The sequence below is a fragment of the Lepidochelys kempii genome, unplaced genomic scaffold, assembly GCF_965140265.1.
Source record: "Lepidochelys kempii isolate rLepKem1 unplaced genomic scaffold, rLepKem1.hap2 scaffold_37, whole genome shotgun sequence".
Lineage (NCBI taxonomy): Eukaryota > Metazoa > Chordata > Testudines > Cheloniidae > Lepidochelys > Lepidochelys kempii.
Window position 1 is genome coordinate 333,967 of NW_027333638.1, and position 20,397 is coordinate 354,363.

Genomic DNA, 20,397 nt, shown 5'->3' on the forward strand with positions numbered 1-20,397 from the left:
CCCACTCACCGGGTCGGGGGCGGGCAGAGCCGGGGCTGGTCCCAGCTGGAGAAAGCCCCCCCCGGCCGGGGACGGGGGGGTTAATGACGGGCCCCCCCAGCACAGACCCCGGAGCGGAGCCGCAGCTGCTCCTCCGAGAGACCCGACACGAGGCAGCGCCTGGGGGCGGGGCTTAGAGCAGACCGGGGGCGGGGCATGGAGCAGACAGGGGCGGGGCATGGAGCAGACAGGGGCGGGGCAGCGTCTGGGGGCGGGGCCTGGAGCAGACCAGGCGCTGCCTCGTGTCGGATCTGTAGGAGGAGCAGCTGCGGCTCCCCTCCGGGGTCTGTGCGGGGTGGGGCCCGTCATTAACCCCCCCGTGCTCCGGTGAGTGGGAGACCCCGGTGGGGGAGCGCTGGGCGGGGGGGGCAGGAAAGTGACTCTCTGCCCCCTACCTGCCCATCCCCCACTGCCGCCCCCTCCCCGCCCCCAGGGAGCCCTCCAGCTCCCCCCCGCCCCCTTCAGTCAGCCCCTCAGAGGGCTCCCTGCTGCCCAGGTGAACGGGGGCCGTGGGGGGGGGACCATCACTTTCTGCTTATGTATTGGACAGGCTGGATTTTATATCACAAACGGTCCCCCCTTTTCCAGCTAGTTCTTTAATAGCCACATAAAAGCCCCCCCGGTCTTGGCGTTTATCCCATGTTCTCAGTTGCGTAGTTTGTGACACGTTTTCTCTGTACGTCTCAAAGATTGATAAAAAAGTTTGCCCCACTTTTACTCTAGTTGTCTACTTCTAATTGAATATGCCCCTGAGAGCTTTCCCTGTCTCTGTAATGATAAATTACGACGAAAATCTCAGATTTACACCTTTCCTCAGATTCCTGAATATGGATCTCAAACGTTTGCCAATGTTGCCCATTTCCGCTCTATTCATTGACCAAATAGTGGTGGGAAATACACTCAGCTTTTACCTCCTATCAACAACTGCGATAAAATCCCTCTCATTTTCCACTTTCCTCTCTATAATTTGCATAAATGGATCCAAAATCCCTCCGATTTCCACCCTTTCTCTTTCATTTCTGAACACTGATCTCAAATCTCAGGTTTCCCTCTTACGATGTCATTATCAAATGTCAATTAAAAATCCTCTTGGGTTTGGGGCTGTTACCCATGTCTCTAAATCCTAGCAACTTGTCCTTCTTTGGGGGGAACCTGTCACCCTGAGTCCTTCTCCATCCTGGCTGGGAAATTAACCCCCCTGCAACAATGATCAACTTTCCCTCTCCTTTGAGAATCACTTGTTCCCTCCTTTCTCTATGTTAAAAATGTTTACTGATAAAAGAGACTAGCCATATATTCAATACCAATCAAAGCCAAGGGCCTCCCCCTGTTTGGGGGATGGGTGGTTCCCAGTTGGTAACAGGAGAGTTGGCTGGACCCTTTTCTTTTCTCCAGCTGGCATGGGATGAGGAGGTCCCTCTGAGTGCAGCGTGGGTCCAGAAGTATCCCAAACCCCATGACAAAGGGTGTCCATTCGGGGGGGGCTTCCCGCAGTGCAAAGCTGTAGCCAACTCTGGGGTGGATCCACGGTGGCCATTATTTGCTAGTGACAGAGTATGGAAATGTCTTACTTATTTTAGCCCTCCATGGCTTCCCTTCTCCTGTGAAAGAGGCGTCCCCCCGGGCTCCCTCTGCCTGTGTGACTGGCCAGCAGGGGGTGGTGATAACTTTCTATCCACTTACCAGACACTGTGAGGGAACATTGTTGCTGGGGGGGGGGGCAGGTGTCTGTGTGGGGAGATTGCAGCGGGAGCTGAAGGGGCATTGTGGTAGGGGGAGGCCTCTGGGTGGCTGGGCAGGGGGGACCCTAGTCAGGTTGGTGGGTTCTGGAGGGTTTGGGGTTTCGGGGAGTAGTTCTGATGTGCCCAGCCCTAAGGCTATGGGTCCTGGAGGTGGGTATGGCTGGGGGCCTGTTGGCTGGAGACCAGTGGGGGTGGGGGTCTCTTGGGCAGGTGGGACAGGGGATTAGATGCTGCCTGGTGCTGTGCCAGGGGCTCTGTCTGGGATTGCCCAGCTGGCTCCTGGGACCATTGCCATGCCCAGTGCACAGAGCTGTGGTGGGGCGGTCCCTGGCGCAGAGTGAGGGGTCCTCCTGTAAAGCGTCAGGGGGCCCTGCTGGTTGGAGGAGGGGGTCCCAGGCAAATGGGCTGGCAGATCCTGGTGGAGGGCAGGTGGGGGTCGTAGGCAGGCAATGGGGAAATCCCAGGCAGGCAGTGAAGGACTATAAAATGACTCTACACAAACAGCCCCCCACCCCATTTCTCCTGCCATTTGCAGGAGCAAATCCAGCCATGGGGGAGCAAACAACCCAGGAATGAGAGTTTCCTAGCAGACAGGCATGGAGAGGGCACAGGGAAAAGGAGATAGAGAGACTGACAGGGTCCGTGGGATAAAAGAGTTTTGAAAGAGATTTCCAGCTCTCTCATCTGCCCAGACAGATGTATTACTGCACTGTGGGGAGAATCACTTTCCTGTGGACAAGACGAGGATGAGAGAGAGGAAAACCCAGTTCCTGACTCCATGTCCCTCCTGCTGGGGTGTGGCTGCCGTGGGGTCAGTGTCAGAGGGAATCCTCGAAAGGGACTCCTTTGGTTCTGCTTTTTTCTAGGATTGCGTTCAGAGACTTTGTTTTGGGATGCGGGAGGGAGAAAGGAGGTTAAAAGTGTGTCTGTGGGCCTAGCCTGGCAGGAGGGGCCAGGTCTCTGCTGTAATCCAGAGATTGAGCATTTTCTCAGCACGGCAGAATCTCGGATCTCGCTCTGCAGGGAAAGAGCCTGGGGGAAGCGTGGTGTGAAACAAACTAATTCCCGTTCCTAAACTTCCACAACAGCCCTTCTTGCCCGGCTAGGTTGCAGAACGACGCTCATGTTTCCTTCCGGTTCATCCCGTCCTCCCATGGGACAAGGGAGCGACATGGCTGCAGAGGAGCCAGCTCAGGTAGGGATTATTGTGGGGGGTTCTGATCTGTTCCTGCAGGAGGGAGAGGGACAGCAAATACACAGGAGAGGGGAAGGTTTGCACCATCTGGTTTGGAGGTTGGAGCAGGGCAGGAAATGCACAGGGTGGAGAAAGGGAGGAGGCCAGGGGGTGGCAGACCTGCTGGGAGTTGTTTAATAAGTGGCCTAGATTCTGGGAAGAGACCCATGAGGTTCGGAGGTGGAAATGCTCCAATCTGGTGAACAGAAAATAACCTACCTAGATGGGGCTGGGAAAAAGGACCAGACTCGTAGTGCTGGAGCCTGACCCAACTAACCAGCGGGTGCCTTGAAATACGAAGGGGGAAGCCACCAGTCAGGCTTAGGGGAGATTCCCCTGCTTCATATCCAGCTCTAGGAGTGGCTAAGTCATTATGCAAGGTAACCTATTTCTCCTTGTTTTTTCCTGCCCCCCCCGCGTTCTTGTTAAACCCTGGATTTGTTCTGGAAATGGGCCACCTTGATTATCATACACATTGTAAGGAGAGTGATCACTTTAGATAAGCTGTTACCAGCAGGAGAGTGGGGTGGGAGGTGGTATTTTTTTCATGATTTGTGTGTATATAAAAAGATCTTCTACACTTTCCACAGTTTGCATCCGATGAAGTGAGCTGTAGCTCACGAAAGCTTATGCTCAAATAAATTGGATAGTCTCTAAGGTGCCACAAGTCCTCCTTTCCTTTTCACAAGGAGGAGGGTGTTGGGCTTCCTACAAGAGATCTCTCCCTAGACCCTGCTCGGGGCAGCATCTCCGAGAATCTGGGGGAATCCAGACAAGGGAGCTCCAGCAGCAGAGCATTGAAACTCAGCCAGGATTACAGATGACACAACTCCTCACTGCTCTGGATTGCCCCGTGCATGGGACAATGGCCTCGGTTGCTGGTGAAAATCCTTGAGACCTGGAGAGTTGCTCCCCCATCCGCATGTGCAATAGCCACAATCTCTCTTCTCTGCAGACTTGGTTTTTTGAGTCCCTCATTCCTGAAGTCACATGACCCCGATTCTTATTTTTCACATTCTGCTTTTCTAGACTATTTAGAGTCTGTTGCTTGTGAATGATAGTTTCTAATTTCCCAGTGTTCTCCACAGCCAGGGATTTTCCTACTCCCTCCCATTGCACTGAACTCACTAGGTTCCCTGGTATTTAAGAACGGCCACACTGGGACAGACCAAAGGTCCATCTAGCCCAGTGTCCTGTCTTCCGACAGTGACCAGCGCCAGGTGTCCCAGAGGGAATGAAGAGAACAGGGAATCATGAAGTGATTCATCTCCTGTCACCCATTCACAGCTTATGACAAACAGAAGTTAGGGACACCATCCCTGCCCATCCTGGCGAATAACCATTCACGACCTGTCCTCAATAGATTTCTCATGGTGTTTTTTTTTTTTTTTTGTAACCCTATTATAATCTTGGCCTTCACAACGTCATCTGGCAAAGAGTTCCCCAGGTTGACTGTGCGTTGTGTGAAGAAATACTTCCTTTTGTTTCTTTTAAACCTGCTGCCTATTAATTTGATTGGGAGATTCCTAGTCCTTGTGTTATGAGAAGGAGTAAATGACACGTCCTTATTTACTTTCTCCACGGCAGTTTTGATTTTATAGACCTCTCTCATATCCCCCCTTTGTCTGTTTTCCAAGCTGAATAGTCCCGGTCTTTTTAATCTTTCCCCGTAGAGAAGAGTTTCATACCTGTAATCATTTGGGTTGCCCTTTTCTGAACCTTTTCCAATTCCAATATATCTTTTTTTGAGATGGGGCAACCACATCTGCAGGCAGTATTCGAGATGTGGGTGTACCATGGGTTTATATAGAGGCGATATGATATTTTCTGTCGTCTTATCTATCCATTTCAGAATGATTCCCAACATTCTCTTAGCTTTTTGACTGCCGTGGCACACTGAGTTGATGTTTTCAGAGAACTGTGCCCAGTGACTCCAAGATCCCTCTGTTGAGTGGAAACAGCTCATTTAGAGCCCATCATTTTGTATGTGTAGTTGGGATTATGTTTTCCAATGGGCTGCAATATGGTGCTATCCTGACACCTCGTCCTGCTGAGATCCTGCATTCAGTGATATCACTGCCCTTCCTGTTCCCGTTCTCATAAAACAAAAAGAGCATCCAAATGTGTGTTTACCTTCATTCCCTCAGCGGTCCTCATGGGAATCCCTGATCAGTTCCAAAGTGTATTAAAACCTTTCTTAAAGGGTTACCTCCTGGTGGTTATCAGGTCCTGTGAGTTTGTAGCCCAGAAAGACCCCCCTCAGTCATCTCAAACTCAGCTGTTTATCCCCCAAAAGTCTGTTGTCTTCAGTCTCCTGAATGAGGGGAAATCCGTCACTTCCCCTTTCTGCGTTGGGTAAACCTTCAAAAGGTGGAACTCTGCATAACCAGCCATGAGATCTGGCATTCATCACCCCGTAGCGATACCAGCTTGCACAGGAAACCCATCCCGCAGCCCTTCCTGGTATCATGTGGTGCATCTCGGCATCATAGTCTGTGAAGAATTCATGCTTTCAAGGGCTGGCTTAGATATACAGATAACAGTCATAATTAGGGCAAGAGTTTGCAGGCAATGAAAAGAGAGTAATTGACAAACGTGAGCAATATCTAATCCTTTAAAGCCTGAAAGTGCCTTGGGGGGAGGGGACAGGAGCCGGCTGTGTGGGGGCGGTGGGGCTCAGATACTGGGCATTGAGAGCCTAGAGCCAGCTGTGCGCTGGAGAGACGGGGCATGAACCAGCTGTGTACAGGGCAGATGAGCAGGGGAGAGGTGCTGTGGACACGGCCGCGAGCAGCTGTGACTGCCGTCCTCTCTGCAGCATGATGAGAGAGCCTGGCGTCCCACTGCCGATCCCAGACTTGTATGAGGAGGGAAGAAATCGGCATCAAGTCTCAACCGCAGCCAGCCTGTGCCCTGGGGAGGAGACGGGTGTCTCCAGGGAGAAATCTGGGGGATTGTGACCTTGCATGCCCCACCCACCCTCTGATCAGCAATTCCGGATATTAACGGTGATTCCAGAAACAAAGAGTAATTTTGGGAAAAAATGCAGTCCTAGCGACAATTTCCGGAAAACACTGGCCCTGGTTGTAACATTAAATCCGATAGTCTCAAGATCTAGGCCTGTGTTGATCAGATCTGCCACTCTGCCTTCACGGAGTTCACTCTGCTGGTGGGTTCTACCCCTTTCCCCATTCTGTGTCTGCCTTGTCTATTTAGATTGTAACTTCTTCAGGGCACGGGCCATCAACGCTTCTCGGTTTGTACTGTGCCTAGCAAAATGAGGACCCACTGTTAGTTGGCCCTTAGGCACTAAGGTAATGAATATGATTTATAATAATCATCTCCTGGCACTTTGAGCCAAGGAAGCCGGCCTTGGGACGTTACTACTTAAAAGTGAGCTGGGCTTAAAAGCATGGAATATTCTTTGTGACAAGTATCCCACAAATTCCACTGACCTCCCTTGTTTTCTTTGCCTTGAGCAGGGTTTCCAGTTTCCAGAACTGATGTGATCTCGCAGCTGGAACGAGGGGAGGAGTCGTGCATCCCAGACGTTCATGGCTCTAAGAAAAAAGTGCTCCCGAGAGCTCCCTGCATAGGTGAGGCATTGGTTAAACCAACCCCAAAACTGTCGGTGAATACAGGAAACATTTGGGATGCCCTACAAAGACCTTGTGAGCTCTCCAAGTTCTGGATTGTTCCCTGCAGATGTAGAATCGTTAGGCAGAGGTCACTCATGGCTTCCCACCTATCCTGACTGACAACTGGCAGCAGGTCCCTCCCCAGTCTCGCTGTCCCCTGAGATTTCTTCTGAGATACGGACCCAGAACTGATCCCTTCCTTTCTCTCCTCTGGGGAAGGTTGAAGGGAAAATAAGCTCCTGATAGGTTTGATCTGTCCTGTACACATTTTGGTTCCTTCATCCCTTTTCCCATTCTTCTCTCTGAGATTTCCTTTCTCTCTGGCGCAGGCAGAGACTTACGTCTGGATTCTCTCGGTCTCCCATCAGGTGTTGGGATGGTGAGTGAAAACGAGGAGGAACCACAGCAGGAAGATGCTGAGCGAGTAGAAGCCCATGGGATGTTGTCAGGAAGGTCCAAAGGGAATGATTCTGGGAGCTGTGCACGCCCAGAAAAAACAAAAGCCTGTGAGAGTCAGCAGAGGCCAGAGGAAAACTTCGGTAGCCAGTCAGACCTTATTACACGTGAGAGAATGAACTTGGAAGGAACACGCTACACATGCCTCGAGTGTGGGAAAAGCTTCAAAGGGAGCTCGGGCCTTCTCACACATCAGAGAATCCACACGGGTGAGAAACCTTATGGATGCCCTGAGTGTGGGAAACACTTCAAGCAGAGCTCACACCTTATTACACATTGGAAAATCCACACAGGTGAGAAACCTTATGGATGCCCTGAGTGTGGGAAACACTTCAAGCAGAGCTCACACCTTATTAGACATCGGCGAATCCATACGGGTGAGAAACCGTATGGATGCCGTGAGTGTGGCAAACACTTCAAGCAGAGCTCACACCTTATTACACATCGGCGAATCCACACAGGAGAGAGGCCCTACACGTGCTCTGAGTGTGGGAGAAGCTTCAATCAGCGCTCAACCCTTATTAGACATCAGAAAATCCACATGGGAGGGATCTGTAACAAATGCCTTGACTAGGGCTGGCCAAAGGTATTTTTTTCTTTTAAATCACATTTGCTAATTCCCACTTAGTTATAGATGTTTAGATGATAGATGTTTTCTATCAACTCCTTTCCTTTTGGGTCAAAGGAGCGTGTGTCCCTCCAGCCAGGAATGTTCATCAGCTCCAGGTGGCGGAGAGAGGTTTGTTCCCAACAAGCTACACTGAGGCAAAAACTACCCGTGCCTTACATCCACTAGGACTGTACATGGCATTGGCTGCTCAAATTAGTGATCTTGGTGTTAAAAGACAATTACAGTTGTCGTGCAGATGCAGCCGAGGTGCAGTGGTTGGCATTAGCTTTCCCCTTGACCTGACCTAAACTCCATCACATGTCCTAGTCTAAACAAACCGTGAGCATCACAGTTATACTGTTCCCCCATTTAAAAACAATTGTTAGTCATCAAGTTCCCCCACCAGGAACATATTGTTTCATTCCCAGTTGTCACAGTTCATCAGAGCGCTGTTGCTTCAGGTTTTCCTGAAGGCAGATATTTTTACTACCGTTTTCCTCCCTTAAAATATATTGAAGTATAACAAAGAGCAGGAATAGGGAAGGGATAGGGAAAAATGTCTTTTCCCCTCTGTAACAACAGAAGAACATAGGGTAAATCAGAGGGATTCTCCATCACCATCTCTATCCCCCTGTTCTTCAATTGCTAAGGTCAATATTTCCCGAAGGGGCTGGGAAGAGGATTCTCTAGTAAATGATTTGGAACTAAGCAAAAGACCCATTCATTTGCCTCCCAAAGCAGTTGTGGCCCATGCCCTGCAGGAGGTTGCTCCTGAAGATCTTCCCTTCCTAATCAGGTGCATGTTGCCTCTTATTTGGGAAATGCAATCCCTTCCTAGGTAGAGATGGGAAAAATGGAAGTGACATTTCTGTTCAGCTCACTCCTGGCAGATGCTGTAAATGTGTAGGAAATGACATCCATGAGGAATGTGATAGAGCTGCAGAAAGACACCCATTTTGAGTAGATACCTGACATTTGGTGTCTTAGAGGGATTCTAAGCCGCACCTGAATTTAGTCCCTTATTTAAATCTGTTGCACCAGATTAAAGAAACAAAAGGGCATATTTGGGGGAGTTCTACCTCAGTATCGCTACTGGTATGTCGTGTGGTTGGTGAAGAATTCTACGCCAGAGCCGTGTAAAATTGCTACAACTAAGGTCAAAGATTTGACAAGAACTCAGGTAGAAATGAGAGGTACGAGTGGTTGATTTTCACCCCAGAGATGGACGCTATGGTGACCTGTGGCCAAGGTAAACTGTTTTTAGAATTGCTCACACTTCTAAAGGATGCCATGATGAAACTGGGAACAACTGTCTTTTACCATTTGGATCCCAAGTTTCCTGAAGCACAGAGAGAAACAGCTGATTCCTTCAGAGCCATGCCATGCCTATGGGTCCCAAACTGGCTGCCTTGCTGGACAAGAAGCACTTCCGTGTTGGTTAAATGATGGTAGCCAATGAGGGAATGTAACAGATTCCAAGTTCAGACTGCAGGATACATGAATGCTGAGTCCAGAGTCTGTGGTTTGGTCTCTTAGTTTTGCTCTTGAGTCTAATGCATGTGTCTCACTTTTCCGCCTCCTGCTACTCTGAAAGATTAGAAAGTGTGAAAGTAGAGCACAGGTGGTTTTTCTCATGATGCAGCCTTCCCACGTAGTGTGAGATCCCTTCCACCCACACAGGTGAGCCAGAGAGTTCCCCAGGGCTCTTGTTCGCAAAGCAAAGATGTCACATTAGGCAGGAGATGTCAAGATCTACAATGGTGATGGGCGAGTGATGGGAGCTTTTCTGGGTGGTTGTTGTTTGGTTGTTTTTTTTCCATGTAATTTTTGTTTTGTTTTTGCAACTAGTTCTTTTTATAGCTGTTGAGACCCTTGTCCTTTTGAGCACAGCTCTTTAACCCTCAGGCCTGGCTCTGGAAACCTCAGAACCGGCTTTGCGTTTTTTTTTTTTCATGTTTGCTATCTTCCGAGTTCGCACATCCACACGACATGCGGTTCACAGCAACGGATACTTTGAGAAACCTGCTGGGTGAAGCAGGCCTTTTCCAAACTGACATTGGCCCAAATTCTGCCTCAGTTCAGCTGGATTGGGACACGTCTGTGTCAAAGGAGTGGTTCACACCTGATTTGCCCAGAGACCTCAGAGGAGGGGTAGTTAGATATAGGATAAGTAGGAATTGACAACAATGAAGTTAAATATAAAGGTGAAAGACCCTCACCTTGCAGGTCAACAAGCCTGTTCTGTTCTTTCCATCCAATGCATCTGGCACTGGTCGCTCTCAGGTAGCACACTGGGCTTGACGGAGCATTGGTCTGACCCAGTCTATGACCTGTCGTGCGTTCTTATGTAAGCCCTCTGCGGCCTTGTCTACATGGGCAAGTTTCTGCACAGGAAAGCAGCTTTCTGTGGTGTAACTCCCGAGGTGCGCACGCAGATTTCGTGATGCATGATAGAAAGGGGCCATGACAGGGACACACTGCCGTGCGGGGTCAAAGGGAAGGAGCTGTGAGACGCCTACCACAAGGTGCAGGAGGCAAACTGCTGCTCCATATTGGGGGCTAACTAACCCCAGCATCACGGCAAGAATCTACCTAGCAGCTGGAGAAAAAATACGTATGAGAGTCAAAGACACCCCCACATGACCTGTATCTTCCCCAATCTCAACACCTGGAAGATTGTCTGGAAGACTCAGAATTTGAACTGCGGAGATTGGTCCCAGGCTGAGAGGGAATTCAGTCTGTGTATTAAGAACTCAACATTGCCTGGAGCAACCAGTGAGTGAGAAAAGCTGTTTGATCCAATTCTTGCTTAGTATATTCAAATTAGAGTGTAGACTGGGAGTCTATTTTCATTTGTTATGTAACCACTTTTGACCTCTGTGACCAACAGTTAGACTCAGTTAAAATCTAACTTTCTGTAGTTAATAAACTTATTTTAATATTTTATACTTACTCCTGAGTTTGTCCAAAGTGTTTGGGAAAGTTGCTCACATGACAAAGGCTGGTGCATGTCCCCTTTATTTTTGATGAAGTGGCGAACTAATTAATGAGCTTACACTTTTCAAGAGAAGGCCATGAGCCGTGTAAGATGGTACATTTCTGAGGTGCAAGGCTGAGAGCTGGGGAGATATGCTGGTGTCTCTGTATAATTGAGGAGTGGCTTATAGAGCATTCATGCAACTTAGTTGGGTGCTTTGCTACATGTTGTTGGCCAAATGATCATAGAATCCTAGGATATCGGGGTTGGAAGGGACCTCAGGAGGTATCTAGTCCAACCCCCTGCCCAAAGGAGGACCAATCCCCAACTAAATCATCCCAGCCAGGGCTTTGTCAAGCCTGATCTTAAAAACTTCTAAGGAAGGAGATTCCACCACCTCCCGAAGTAACCCATTCCAGTGTTTCACCACCCTCCTAGTGAAAAAGTTTCTCCTAATATCCAAGCTAAATCTCCCCCACTGCAACTTCACCATTACTCCTTGTCCTGTCATCTGCTGTCACTGAGAATAGTCTAGATCCGTCCTTTTTGGATCCACCTTCATTTAGTTCAAAGCAGCTATGACATCCCCCCTCATTCTTCTCTTCCGTAGACTAAACAATCCCAGTTCCCTCAGCCTCTCCTCATAAGACATGTGTTCCAGACCCCGAATCATTTTTGTTGCCCTTCACTGGACTCTCTCCAATTTCTCCACATCCTTCTTGTAGTGTGGGGCCCAAAACTGGACACAGTACTCCAGGTGAGGCCTCACCAGTGTCGAATAGAGGGGAACGATCACATCCCTCGATCTGCTGGCAATGCCCCTACTTATACAGCCCAAAATGCCATTAGCCTTCTTGGCAACAAGGGCACACTGTTGACTCATCTCCACCTTCTCATCCACTGTCACCCCAGGTCCTTCTCTGCAGAACTGCTGCCGAGCCATTCGGTCCCTAGTTTGTAGCGGTACATTGGATTCTTCCATCCTAAGTGCAGGACTCTGCACTTGTCCTTTGTTGAACCTCCTCAGATTTCTTTTGGCCCAATCCTCCAATTTGTCTAGGGCCCTTTGTATCCTACCCTTCCCTCCAGCGTATCTACCTCTCCTCCCAGTTTAGTGTCATCCGCAAACTTGCTGAGGGTGCAATCCACACCATCCTCCAGATCATTTATGAAGATATTGAACAAAACCGGCCCCAGGACCGACCCTTGGGGCACTCCGCTAGATACCGACTGCTAACTAGACATGGAGCCATTGATCACTACCCGTTGAGCCTGACAATCTAGCCAGCTTTCTACCCACCTTGTAGTGCATCCATCCAGCTCATACTTCTTTAACTTGCTGACAAGCATACTGTGGGAGACCGTGTCAAAAGCTTTGCTAAAGTCAATTAATAACACGTCTAATGCTTTCCCTTCATCCACAGAACCAGTTATCTCATCATAAAAGGCAATTAGATTAGTCAGGCATGACTTTCCCTTGGTGAATCCATGCTGACTGTTCCTGATCACTTTCCTCTCCTCGAAGTGCTTCAGAATTGATTCCTTGAGGACCTGCGCCATGATTTTTCCGGGGACTGAGGTGAGGCTGACTGGCCTGTAGTTCCCCGGATCCTTCTTCTTCCCTTTTTTAAAGATTGGCACTACATTAGCCTTTTTCCAGTCATCCAGGACTTCCCCCGTTCGCCATGAGTTTTCAAAGATAATGGCCAATGGCTCTGCAATCACATCCACCAATTCCTTTAGCACTCTCGGATGCAACGCATCCGGCCCCATGGACTTGTGCACATCCAGCTTTTCTAAATAGTCCCGAACCACTTCTTTCTCCACAGAGGGCTTGCCACCTCCACCCCATGCTGTGCTGCCCAGTGCAGTAGTCTGGGAGCTGACCTCGTGAAGACAGAGGCAAAAAAAGCATTGAGTACATTAGCTTTTTCCATCTCCTCTGTCACTAGGTTGCCTCCCTCATTCAGTAAGGGGCCCACACTTTCCTTGGCTTTCTTCTTGTTGCCAACATACCTGAAGAAACCCTTCTTGTTACTCTTAACATCTCTCGCTAGCTACAACTCCAGGTGTGATTTAGCCTTTTTGATTTCATTCCTACATGCCCGAGCAATATTTTTATACTCATCCCTGGTCATTTGTCCAATCTTCCACTTCTTGTAAGCCTCTTTTTTGTGTTTAAGATCAGCAAGGATTTCACTGTTAAGCCAAGCTGGTCGCCTGCCATATTTACTATTCTTTCTACACATCGGGATGGTTTGTCCCTGTAACCACAATAAGGATTCTGTAAAGTACATCAAGCTCTCCTGGACTCCTTTCCCCCTCATGTTATTCTCCCAGGGGATCCTTCCCATCAGTTCCCAGAAGGAGTCAAAGTCTGCTTTTCTGAAGTCCAGGGTCCGTATTCTGCTGCTTTCCTTTCCTCCTTGTGTCAGGATCCTGAACTCGACCATCTCATGGCCACTGCCTCCTAGGTTCCCATCCACTTTTGCTTCCCCTACTAATTCTTCCCGGTTTGTGAGCAGCAGGTCAAGAAGAGCTCCGCCCCTAGTTGGTTCCTCCAGCACTTGCACCAGGAAATTGTCCCGTACAGTTTCCAAAAACTTCCTGGATTTTCTGTGCACCGCTGTATTGCTCTCCCAGCAGATATAGGGGTGATTGAAGTCCCCCATGAGAACCAGGGCGTGCCATCTTGTAGCTTCTGCGAGTGGCCAGAAGAAAGCCTCATCCACCTCATCCCCCTGGTCCGGTGGTCTATAGGAGACTCCCACCACTGCATCACCCTTGTTGCTCACGCTTCTAAACTTAATCTTAAACTTAATCCAGAGACTCTCAGGTTTTTCTGCAGTTTCATACTTGAGCTCTGAGCAGTCATACTGCTCCCTTACATACAGTGCAACTCCCCCACTTTTTCTGGCCTCCCTGTCCTTCCTGAACAGTTTATATCCATCCATGACAGTACTCCCGTCATGTGAGTTATCCCACCAAGTCTCTGTTATTCCAATCACATCAGAATTCCTTGACTTTGCCAGGACTTCCAGTTCTCCCTGCTTGTTTCCCAGGCTTTGTGCATTTATGTATAGGCACTTGAGGTAACCCGCTGATTGCCCCTCTTTCTCAGTATGAGGCAGGAGCCCTCCTCTCTCCTGCACTCCTGCTCGTGCTTCCTCCTGGTATCCCACTTACCTCAGGGCTGTGGTCTCCTTCCCCCAGTGAACCTAGTTTAAAGCCCTCCTCACTAGGTTAGCCAGCCTGCTTGCGAAGATGCTCTTCCCTCTCTTCGTAAGGTGGAGCCCGTCTCTTCCTAGCACTCCTCCTTCTTGGAACACTATCCCATGGTCAAAGAATCCAAAGCCGCCTCTCCGGCACCACCTGCGTAGCCATTCGTTGACTTCTACAATTCGACGGTCTCTACCCTGGCCTTTTCCTTCCACGGGGAGGATGGACGAGAAGACCAATTGCACCTCAAACTCCTTTATCCTTCTTCCCAGAGCCATGTAGTCCACAGTGCTCCGCTCAAGGTCATTCTTGGCAGTATCATTGGTGCCCACATGGAGAAGCAGGAAGGGGTAGCGATCCGAGGGCTTGATGAGTCTCGGCAGTCTCTCCGTCACATCACGAATCTTAGCTCCTGGCAAGCAGCAGACTTCTCGGTTTTCCCGGTTGGGATGGCAGATAGATGACTCAGTCTCCCTGAGGAGAGAGTCCCGACCACCACCACCCGCCTCCTTCTCTTGGGAGCGGTGGTCGTGGAACCCCCAACTCTAGCACAGTGCATCTCATGCCTTCCAATTGGCGCAGTCTCCTTCTGCTGCCTTCCCTCAGACGTATGATCTGGTCCACTCAGATGCTGAGGTTGTGAGTTCAAGCATCAGCTTTCTTTAAGCAATGGCTTCTGCCATTCATCTTGCCCGTCGGAAAATACAATTCCGGCTCAGAAGACACCCAGGTTCTCTTCCTCTGCAGAGTGCAGGACAGATTCCACAGATCTACAAGGCTCCATTCTCCATCTGCACCCTGTGTCAGGAGGCATCAAGCAGAGCCCAGAGCACTGCCCATCCTGTGATTCTTGAGCCCCTGACTTCCCCCTCAACCTTTGCTCCCCAAACCACCTTCCTGCACTCCCTCTTGGCTGTGAGACTCAAACCCTGCCTGGCTTTCGATATGTTCATGTGGTTTTTGTCTGTCAGGTTGATGAGCATGTGGGTCCTGTGTGATTTCTGTGGATGCCTTGCATAGTTTTGTGTGCGTGTGTCTGATTTTTGCAGGCAAATTGTTTTTTGCTTCGTATTCTTTTGGTATGTGGTTTTTGTGCTTTCGTCTTGTGTGCTTTTTCTGTATGTTTTGTGTGGCTTTCCCTTATGTACATATGTCTACTGATCAATGGCTCCATGTCTAGTTGGCAGCCGGTATCTAGTGGACTGCCCCAAGAGTCGGTCCTGGGGCCGGTTTTGTTCAATATCTTCATTAATGATCTGGAGGATGGTGTGGATTGCACCTTCAGCAAGTTTGCAGATGGCACTAAACTGGGAGGAGTGGTAGACACAGAGGGACCTAGACAAATTGGAGGATTGGGCCAAAAGAAATCTGATGAGGTTCAACAAGGACAAGTGCAGAGTCCTGCACTTAGGACAGAAGAATCCAATGCACCGCTACAGACTAGGGACCGAATGGCTAGGCAGCAGTTCTGCAGAGAAGGACCTAGGGATGACAGTGGATGAGAAGCTGGATATGAGTCAAGAGTGTGCCCTTGTTGCCAAGAACGCCAATGGCATTTTGGGCTGTATAAGTAGGGGCATTGCCAGCAGATCGAGGGACGTGATCGTTCCCCTCTATTCGACATTGGTGAGGCCTCATCTGGAGTACTGTGTCCAGTTTTGGGCCCCACGCTACAAGAAGGATGTGGATAAATTGGAGAGAGTCCAACGAAGGGCAACAAAAATGATTAGGGGACTGGAACACATGACCTATGAGCAGAGGCTGAGGGAACTGGGATTGTTTAGTCTACAGAAGAGAAGAATGAGGGGGGATTTGATAGCTGCTTTTAGCTACCTGAAAGGTGGATCCAAAGAGGATGGATCTAAACTATTCTCAGTGATAGCACATGACAGGACAAGGAGTAATGGTCTCAAGTTGCAGTGGGGGAGGTTTAGGTTGCATATTAGGAAAAACTTTTTCACTAGGAGGGTGGTGAAACACTGGAATGGGTTACCTCGGGAGGTGGTGGAATCCCCTTCCTTAGAAGTTTTTAAGGTCAGGCTTGACAAAGCCCTGGCTGGGATGATTTAACTGGGAATTGGTCCTGCTTCAAGCAGGGGGTTGGACTAGATGACCTTCTGGGGTCCCTTCCAACCCTGATATTCTATGATTCTATGATTCTCTGTGTGCTGTGTGGGTCTGATTTTTGTTAATGCCTACAAGGGGCTGTTCAGTGTGTGATTTTCTCTTTCTCTCTCTGTTTGTATCTTCATGTGTAAATTCACTGGAATGTTTAAAAATATCCACAGCTTTGCCAATTTTCACCAGGAATTTTTCTCAGTCAACAAATTCTCACTTGTTCCCTACCGAAGCGTTCACTCTTGGATGGCATCAAATTAACCTATGAAATTCTGAACTGCAACCTCACCTGCTTTTCAGGGATTCTTCCTTAGACTCAGAGGATCAAGAGCTGGAAAATTCACCTAATTCAGTTTAAAGGCAAAGCTTCACTGAGAGTTGAAATTCCAAGCCCTTGTTTACAAAATGAGAAAAAGAGCCAGGGGAAGCACTTCCTTTTGATTCACAGAATAAAGCGTTTGTCATTTAAGGGTTTGTTTCCCATATTTTAAAACCACAAGGGGTCTTCGTAAACACCCAGTCTGACCTCTTGTCTAGCACGGGCCCGATACCTGCCCCCGAAGAATTCCTTTTCAACTAGAACAGATCCGTTTAAAAAAAACATAGATCCAATTTTGATTTGAAAATTTCCAGGAATGGAGACTCCACCAGGACTCTGGGTAAGATTTTCAATGGTTAATTCCCTTCCCTGTCAGAAAGCATGCCTTATTTCCAATCTGAATATGTCTAGCTTCACTTCCAGCCAGTGGCTCACATTATACATTTGTCTGTTAGATTGAAGAGCCTGTTTGTAAGTATTGTTCCCCATGTAGGTACTTAGGGAGTGAGAGCGTCATCCCCTAAACCTTTTCTGAGCTCTTTGTGACTATCACAGCAAGGCGGGGGTTTTAAGCCTTTCATCCTTCTCATGGCTCTTCTTTCTCCTCTCAAATGTTTCATCCTCCTTCTTGAACTGGGGACCTCAGAACTGGATGAAGTGGGCACAACAAATACAGAGGTAAAAAGACCTTTCGACTCCTAGCTGAGATCCCACTGTTGCTGTATACGTGGCTGACATTCCTTGTTCCTAGATGTACACGCTCCCGTTTAGCCTTAGCCGCAGGAAATAGTCATCAGCACCACCTCAGCTCTCCGTTCTGAGATTTACTTCTCACTCCCTAGATGCCAAAATATCTCCTTAGGATTCTAGATGGCTGTCCTCCACTGGCTGGATCAGATGTTCCTGCTTCCCCTCAGTAATCTTCAGATGATCCGTGTTCTCCAGAGCTTACCCTCCCAGACAGGACTGAACAACCTTAGCTTATAACTAGACCACCCGTGACCTCAACTAGGTGCCCTGAATGCACCACTTTTGAATTCCCTCCAAGTTCTAGCATAGAAATGCGAAGCAGTTGGTGTTGTAATGTTACAGGAGAAGTTGAAATGAGGCTATTTCTCATGTAGAAGGCAATGATTGTGTCAGGAAGGGGATTTGAACGCCCACCTGCATATGGAGCCCAGAACACAAATGACGGAAAGACACAGCCTTGAGTTTGACACGTTAGACAGCCTGTCACTGTTAGTCAAGCCACTTATCAATCACAGTTTTCTTTAACTTGTTGTGAACTTTCCAGGGAGGTGGAGATGGCATATCTCTTTCAACTTCTAGAGACTTTCTAAAGCACAAGCGATTTTTATATGTCATCTCCCTGCTCCCTTTTTAAGGGAATAAAAGATGATTGCTACCATTCTGAGAAAGTAATGTTGAACCTCAAACTCCTGCCTGGTGGGCCAGACGGCCAAGCAACCAGCACCCACAACTTCTACCACCTTTTGTTTCCAAAATAGCTCAGCCCTCAGTGTGTTGAGCCTTTCTGAAAATCTGGCCAAAATGTTTATTGCCCAAATGGGAGCTGAGTTCTTCTGAAAATCTGGCTCTAGGGGTGGGGGTGAGACCTTCTGAAAATTCTGGCCCATGTGTCTGGAAACTCTAAGAACCTTCAGAACTTTTATCGTGTGCTAGAACCTGATGAGAAAACCTTCCTTCTGTCGAACTCAGCAGAGATTTTCTCATTGACTTACAATCACAATGTTTCATCTTGATCCCAGATTTAGGTATCAACAAAATGCATTGATTGTATTTTTACAATTAGTGTGAAACAAACACGCCTAGTTGGACAGAGGGATAGAAGTAGGTCTGCCACTAAACCACATTGCCTTTCATCAGTGCTACCTGAGCAAGCTAGAAACCAGTGGCCAACAGGTGAAAGGCCCATCGTCTATGCTTAGAACACGACAGCAGCTAGCCCTCAGGAATGGAAGAGGCTAATGGTCAGTTTTGCTGAGATGGTTACTTCCAAAGATTGGTATATAGAGTGGGATGAAAGTTTTTTGAGTGAATATTTTATTTGCTGAAAGAATTTGGTTGACCCCAAATGATTTTTTGGTTTTGTTTCAGCAAGAAAACTGACATCTTGGGTCAACCTGAGTGTCTATTACTGTTGTTACAACATTGGTTAGGCTAGCTAGAAAGGGGGAACAAGAATTTGCACCTGTCTATTTGTGGACAACGAAGTGCACAGTGGAAACATGCCCATATTCTCCTCCTAGTCAATGGGAAGCTTTGATTTTGATATGGTCTCCAAAGCCCTTGCCAAGATCACGTAGAAGGTGGGGGAGTCAGGGAAAAACCGTCAATTTGTTCAAATTGCAAGAGAAGAATAAATTAAGGTGTTTTGCTGTAAAGTCACTTTTCCCTGACTGGGAATTGAACCCAGGCCGTGGTGGTGAGAGCGCCAAATCCTAACCACTAGACCACCAGGGAGAAGATGGGGCTGTTGTTCTTCTCAGCTGTGCTACACTTCCTTAGGCTATTTTCTCTCCAATTTCTGAAGCTGCTCCTTTGTCCATTCCCTGAGCGGCTAAGAGCAGAGCGGGCAGGAACCCCTGTGCTCAGGGTCACAACCTGAGCCCAACCCAAGCCACTGAAACAAACTCAAATGATGCGTCAGCTTCCTCCACTAGGATCACAGAGCAACACAAAGAAAACCCAGGAGGAACAATCCTCCTCTGCCTTCACTGACCCCATTGCAACCCTCTCAGCAGCCGACCTGGACATTGAGCTGACAGGAACTTTGGCATAGAGAGCAAGGGAGGGAGTTTGCTCCCCCTCATTGTGAGCTGATTGCATTCTGACTCCATGTAACGGGGCTCTGAGCTTTGCCATCTTCTGAATTCTGTGTCCTCAACAAGCAGCCGAAGTGCTGAACCCCCTGGACCCTTCTGCTGGGAGCATGGGGATTGCACAAGAGCTGCAAGCCCTTTTTACCGCTCCTTCTCTTCCTCAGCTTCCCCGGACTTTCCCCACCAATGGTTTCATCAGACTCTGGAGGAATCTAAGTCCCTGCAGGTTTCCCTCACCCACCTTGTAAGGCAAAGAGTGATTCCCTTCTCTGACACTCCTGGGGCCACATTTTCTTTGAGGAGCTTCTCCCCAGGGGGTCTGATGTCCTGAAAAAATACAAAAACACTTACAGTGGAATTCTCTCCCCAGAACATCTGAGACAATATTGACTTAAACAATTGAACTAACTGTGATCATCCGCCCTTCCTTCAGTTACTTTGGGTTCTGCTGTTGTTCACCATTTCTGAGTGGAGATTTTAAATCACGGCTGTTTCTTTGTTAGCATGTCATGGGCTATTAGCAATAGGAGGAAAAATCACTTTTTGTAGTGGTAAACAGGGTGGCCCATTTCAAACAGTTCTCTGTGAGTTCAATCCTTGAGGGGGCCATTTAGGGATCTGGGGCAAAAATTGGGGATTGGTCCTGCCTTGAGCAGTGGATTGGACTAGATGACCTCCTGAGGTCCCTTCCAACTCTGTGATTCTGTGAAAGGACATGTCAGAGGGCAGGGGACTTGACAAAGCCCTGGCTGGGATGATTTAGTTGGGGTTGGTCCTGCTTTGAGCAGGGGGTTGGCATCCTGAGGTCCCTTCCAACCCTGATCTTCTATGATTTTAAGGCAACCCCCATCTTTTCATGGACTCTGTATATATCTCTTCCTGCTGTATTTTCCACTCCATGCATGTGATGAAGTGGGTTTTAGCCCAGGAAAGATTACGCCCAAATAAATTTGTTAGTCTCCAAAGTGCCACAAGTCCTCCTCATTGTTTTTGCTGATACAGACTAACACGGCTACCACTCTGAAAGGAAATCAAGCCACTAGGCAGGCGGAAGAAGAAGCGGAGAGGGATGCGGTGGGGTAAATGAAAGCAGAGGAGGATTGTTCCTCTTTTGTGTTCCTCTTGGGATTCTGATGGAGGAACCTAAATCATAATTCGAGCTTGTTTCAATGCTTTTCCTTGAGCTCAGGTTATGAGCACAG

At 48.5% G+C, this 20,397-nt stretch overlaps 1 protein-coding gene and 1 non-coding gene across 2 annotated transcripts in view; both read right to left on the reverse strand.

The window, feature by feature from the left end:
- The window catches only part of LOC140904590 (uncharacterized), a 565,656-nt gene that overhangs the window by 11,685 nt on the left and 533,574 nt on the right, over positions 1-20,397 (reverse strand).
- TRNAE-CUC (transfer RNA glutamic acid (anticodon CUC)) lies at positions 18,765-18,836 on the reverse strand. Its single transcript has one exon. It is a non-coding gene; the product is annotated as a tRNA-Glu (tRNA).